The sequence below is a fragment of the Anomalospiza imberbis genome, chromosome 16, assembly GCF_031753505.1.
Source record: "Anomalospiza imberbis isolate Cuckoo-Finch-1a 21T00152 chromosome 16, ASM3175350v1, whole genome shotgun sequence".
Lineage (NCBI taxonomy): Eukaryota > Metazoa > Chordata > Aves > Passeriformes > Viduidae > Anomalospiza > Anomalospiza imberbis.
In genome coordinates this window covers 712,834-718,833 of record NC_089696.1, presented here as the reverse complement: position 1 = coordinate 718,833, position 6,000 = coordinate 712,834, and the positions used below count along the sequence as shown (strand labels likewise).

General features: G+C 50.8%; 1 long non-coding RNA gene across 1 annotated transcript; it reads left to right on the top strand.

The window, feature by feature from the left end:
* The first annotated feature begins 331 nt into the window (after window positions 1-331).
* Window positions 332-4,275, top strand: LOC137483406 (uncharacterized). The gene is made up of 4 exons (XR_011004459.1): window positions 332-643; window positions 2,069-2,170; window positions 2,853-3,050; window positions 3,442-4,275. It is a non-coding gene; the product is annotated as an uncharacterized lncRNA (long non-coding RNA).
* The last annotated feature ends 1,725 nt before the right edge of the window (window positions 4,276-6,000 follow it).

Sequence of the window (6,000 nt, the reverse complement as noted above, 5' to 3'; positions counted from 1 at the left end):
TGAGTGGGCAGAGGGGCAGAGTTCCCCCCACCCCTGCTGCCCACGCTGCAGGATCAGCCCAGAACACCATGGGGTTTGGGGCTGCCAGGGGACATTGCCAGGTCAGGTCTGGTTTTTATTACACCAATGTCCCGAGTTCCTTCCCCACAGGGCTGCCATCAATCCCCCTAGCCTGTACTGATACTTTTTATTGCCCTGACCCAGGTCTAGAACCTTGTACTTGGCCTTGTTGAACTTAACAAGGTTCCCATGGGCCCATTCCTTCATCCTCCAAAAGCCATCTGTGCCCTCCAGTACACCTCAGCTTGGTGTCCTGCACAAACCGGCTGAGGCTGCCCTCAGTCCCACCACTTGTGTCATTAAATTAAGATACTGAACCACATCAGTCCCAGCATAGACATCTGATGGGCACCACTTGCTACTGCTCTCCATTTGGGCATAGATATGTTGACTGGAGCACTTCGGATGCAGCCATTCAGTCTTATCCATTGAACAATCCATCCATCAAACCCTACCTCTTCAATTAAGAGACAAGGGTGTTGTGTGGGATGTGTCCAAGGCCTTGCAGAAGTCAAGGTAGATGACATCAGTTGCTCTTCCATTCTTGTTCTCCAGGACAGTAGAAGGCCACCAGCTTAGTTAGGTGGGTGAAAAATAGTTTCCAACACAGGGCTGTCCCTTGGTATGCAAGTATCCTGGAGGCACTTCTCAAGGGGTAACCACTTCTCCTTACTCTTCTGCCTTTCATGTGATTTCTTCTTTAATGTTTGTTCCCTGGAGCCATTTATAGAGCCAGAAAGCCTGTTTCTGAAATACCAGAAACCTCTTTCTGAATGGCCTCAGCAATTCCTCCTGGAGAAACAGCTTGTGAAGGGAACAGTAAGTAGAAGGAAAGAAATTAGGAAGCTCATGAAATTGCAAAACTCCACCAAACCTCCACCTTAATTCTGTGTACTGATGTCCTGTCCTATATATGTGTGTGTATCTGTGTAGTTTATGTTTGTAAAAACCACAGATTGGTAAATGCTGGAGTAAAATGTAAACTCTTAAATACTGTTGTGTACTAACTGCTACCTGAAAGTTTAGTTGAGTTTGCAGATCTCTTTTAGAATTAAAAGTTAATGTTACTGTACAAGGCCACATCAGTACTGGCTTCCCAGTTCGCCTGCTCACACATGGATCAGCTCTCTGCTCACAGAACCAGAACAGCAGGATGAACTCTGCCCAGATTTCCCCCTCCAACTTCCTCCACGATGTGGATCTGGCCATGAATGGGGAAATTCAGGCTGAGCGAACATGAGAAGTGTTTCTCAGCAGAAAGATGGGGCAGCAGATGCCACATTTGTACTAACTACTCAATCCCAGCCACCTTCTGAGTCCTTGTGTGCTGCTCTCCAGGACCAAAGTGATGTTGTGAGTATTGCCCAGGTGTTGCTTACATGCCCGCATTGTTCCTTACCTTGGTGTGCAGTGGACCTCTCCAAAACCTGTGAAAGGAGAAGGCTGCAATCACAGTTTCACTCTTGGTGGAGGTGTGTGTGACTGGCAGGTCATGTTTTGTGTCATATACCTGTTTGTCTCTTGCAGACATCAGCCAGGAGATGTGTCCATGAGCCAGTGCAACTGCTGCTCTGTGACCCAGGACTCCACATCCTCCATCTTCAGCAGGCCCACCCCTGGAATGTTCAATGACTGCCCCAACAAACATTTCATCCAGGCTCTCTCCTTCTGCCTCCATGTTGCAGGTGGGCATTGGTTGCTTCTGTAGGACCTCCTGAGGGCCAGAGCATGTGCACAAAGCCAGGGTGACCACCCAGAGTCCTGATGGGTTGTGTGAACTCACCCAAAAGGAAACAAAACCAGGCCACCTGACAGTTGCCTGCAAAAATTTCATGGCAGCTCATGCCAAGCTGAGCTTCCCCAGTCTTCCCTCCCACCTCCATCTGACTGGGTGAAGAGAAGCTTTTGGGGTCCTCTGGATGATAAGCAGGAGTGGACCTGCACCCATCCCAGATGAGCTGTATCCCATGACCAAGGGCCAGGTAACACTGGGCTCTTTGTTTCCTAGATTGCCAGGAGTGGCTCCTGAAGCAGGAGGAGATTCTGCTGACTCTGGTCCAGGCCCTCAATGCATCCAGCGCTGTTGGAGTCTCTTCTGTCTGCTTCAGAGGTGAGCTGGGCAGGAGCAGAGCAGTCTAGGGACCTCCCATGGATAATGCCCACCTTGATCTTCAGCCCAGTGTTCCCTCTCACATTGTGTTCTCCTGGCTTGGATCCATCTAATTTGGTCTTGGTACTGATGGCAGAGATGTCTAGGGTTGGGCAGAGCATAGTGCTCTTCCTCCACATTCTGCAGAGCATTTCATCCCCAGCTCCCTCAGCACACAGACCACCAGCTGCTCTGGCCTTGGGCATTGGCAGCCACAGAGGTGGCAGCAGGACTGACATCTCTGCAGGGCATTTGTTGTCTACTTGACCTTCTGATCCATATGATCTATGGATCCTGCCCATGGCAGGAGGATTGGAACAATATGGTCTTTAAGGCCCCTTCCAACCCAAACCATTCCATTCTAAGTCACAAAGTCATCTTCATGGCCTCTGTTGGACTTGCTCCAGCAGGTCTATGTCCTTCCTGTGCTGGTGATCCCAGAGCTGGACACAGGCTTGGTCCCAGGGTGCCTCTTGGCACAGGCAGAAGTCCCAGTGCTGTGTTGATGGGATGAACTGCCCTGAGTCAGACCATGAGGACAGTTCTGGTAGACATAAGCTGGTGAGCCCTGGGCCTGTCCCAGGAGAAAGTGGGTCTTTGGTGACTCAGGGAAACTGAGGCAGTTCTCTGCTTGCCTCTGCAGAGCCAAAAGCAGCCTGCCAGGTCCTGGGGCTTGTATTCACCACTCTGCTGACTGCCAGGTCAGGGGAGAAGCTGAGCAGTGTTCTGCTGGCCTTCAATACCTTCCTGGAGACACTCAGAGTTGTGAACTTTGATAGAAGGAACATCCCAGCAGAAAGGTCCTGCCTCAGGGATATGAATGTGCTGGACTTGCCTCCAGGTACTGATGATCATCTTTGCAGGATGGGAGATACTGCGTGTTTGAGGGTGGACATGTGGATCTGGCTCTCCTAGAAGAGGGAAATATCCTTCCCTCCCTTTCCGCAATCTGGCAAAAATCTCTTCCAATTCCATTGCATCCTGCTACTAGAGCCCGTATTGCTCATTGTCTGAACTAACAGCAAGCCCTCTTGTTACAGCTGGTGTTAACCAGTGTGTTGCCTGGACTCATCTTCTAAGGACTATAAAGGACATGGATGATAAAAGTGTGAGCCAACATCCTCAGTCTTCTGCTAAATTTTGTCTCATCCCAGCAAAATGCTGTGCAACGTTGTGTTGTTTCCTTGGAGCTCGGTGCTTAGGCCCATATTTGGGACATTTTTGCTTTCCAGGTGTCCCATCAGAGATACCAGAAGGGACTCCAGGGACTTCTGTGCAGCTGGCAAAGCTACTCATCAATGGTGTGAACGCAGACAACCCTGGGGAAGGAGACGATGCAGAATCCATTGAACTCTTCTATACTGGACAGACATGCTTCAACCTCCAGGGATACTGGCTGGTCCTCTACAATGGGAAAAGCAGCCGGACCTACTGGTGTGAGACAGAATCACCACGTCCTGTACTGCCCACAAGAGAGACGTGGAGCTGTTGGAACAAGTCAATATGAAATCTCCACAGAGATCCTCTGAGGACTGGAGCCCTTCTCCTATGAAGAGAAGCTCAGAGAGTTGAGGTTGTTCAGCCTGGAGAAGAGAAGGTTCTGGTGGGAGCTTAGGGTCCCTTCCAATGTCTAAAGGGGCTCCAAGAAAGCTGGAGAGGGACTTTGGACGGGGGCATGGAGGGACAGGACAAGGGGGAATGGCTTTAAGATGAAGGAGGGCAGATTTAGGTTGGGTATTAGAAAAAAATTCTTCCTTGTGAGAGTGGTAAGGCCCTGGCAAGACTGCCCAGAGCAGCTGTAGCTGCCCCATCCCTGGAAGTGTCCAAGGCCAGGTTGGATGGGGCTTGGAGCAGCCTGGGATAGTGGAAGGTGTCCTTGCCCATGTGGGACAGGATGGGCTTTAAGATCCCTTCCAACCCAAACCATTTTGTGATTTTGATTATATCCTCTTGCCTCACCAGGGAGCCTCAGGTGTTCAGGTGAACAAGAGGTAATGCTGTGAGCGGCTGTCACTCCACCTGAATGAAATGACAGTGTCAGTGGTGGCAACAGCTTTTGTGTCTCCCCACAGGTGACCATGGGGACACCGCTGGGGGAGAACTCGTGCAGCAGCTCCACGATGCCAGGCCCTCCTGCCATCCACATCAGTGAGCTGTGCCTGGCCAGTGGCGATGCCCACATCTGCTTCATGGAGCTGGAGGTGAAGCCTAGTACCAGCCTCAGAGGGCTAAGCTTGGTCTTCTTCTCAGGGAAGGAGGGGAAAGCACATGCCAGCATCCCTTTGCAGGGCACTGTTGGAGTCACAGGGCTGTTGGAGTTTGTGCTGGATGGAGAACATGGGCATGGTGAATCCAACGAAATGGGCCTGGTGTGGGGTCTGTCTTCAAACACATGGGCAGAGGCTTGAGCAGCTTAGAGGAAACAGATGGAGGAGGGTGCACTGTAGCAGTCAGAGGGCCTCTGAGGCCTCCCTGACAGTCACTTGCCTAAGATAAGAAATGCCTAGTCATGATGACTGGACAAAAGTAGCCCCTCTTCCGCCTTCGGACCCTCGTTATCTCTCGTAAGACCATAGGTCATATTCTCCTCGACCTTTACTATTGGTCCATTCCCAACACCCCTGTTCCCTATATAAACCCCCATTTCTGCCCAGTTCAGCAGAAGAGCTGTCACTGGAACCCTTCACAGGAGCTGCCAATAAAGACACACCACTGTGGAACTTCAAACAACCTTCTCGTCTCTCTCCCATGCATCTGCCCGAGGCACTTAGCGAGCAATGAGCTGAAATCACTTAAGGGCTGAATTCACCAAAGAGCTGATCTCACTGAAGAGCTGAGCTGCTTGCTAAGATTGCCCGCAGCTGGGAGCTTGCCTGAGGGACCTGGACAGGTTGTGCCTATCAGCCCAGTGCTATCCGGGACACCTACGGCAGGCAGCCCAGGCTGGAACAGTGCACAACCTTGGGAAGAATTCTGCCTTGCCTTTCCTTTCCTGTCCTTCATTCCTGGTTTTTCCTCTATTTGTTCTGCCTGGGCTGCTCTGTAATACTCCAGTTGAGAAGGTGATAAATCCTCCCCCGTGTCTCTGCTAATGCAGGAGAGTGGGAGGACCAAAAGTTCCTCCTGCTGGTACCAAGACAAGGGGATTTCAGGAGAAGCAGGGCCCACCAGGGTTGTGGGTTGTTCCCTCATGTCGTGTTCACTGATGCTCACTGAACCCTGCAGTGGTGCTGCCTCCTCCTGATCCTCAGCTGGTGCTTTGTCAGCAGATTCCTTTATCTTGCTCACCTTAACACATATGCATTCTTACTCATGTTCACCTTAATTTCTGTCTGGGCTGCATGAAGACAACTGCATCTCAGAGGAACCTTGATCTTTTTGGAAACACATTCACAGCAAGCAGCTTCCTTGCAGCTTTACTTGGCCTCAGTCACGACCATTACTGTATTTCTCTTTTCTCTTCTTGGAGTCCTCCTTGTTGCCAGCTTGTCCTGTCAGGCTCAAAGTTCAGCCTAACACTGTCTAGATATTAATCTCATCTATTTCCCTGGCATTTCCAGATAGGACAAACCTGACCTCCAAGAACATCTCTGTTACTAGTGAAGGCTCCAGCACAATAGCTGTGTACAGCACCAATGGGATTCCTGCTGATGGGAAGGCAATGCCAGAGAATTTGGTGGATGCCTTGGTTTACATGTGTGAGCCTGGTACAGCTGGAGGACACTTGGGCTTCCTTGGGCCATCTTACACTGTGCCCTGCAAGGGTGACAGGTGAGGTTACTTCTCTAGGT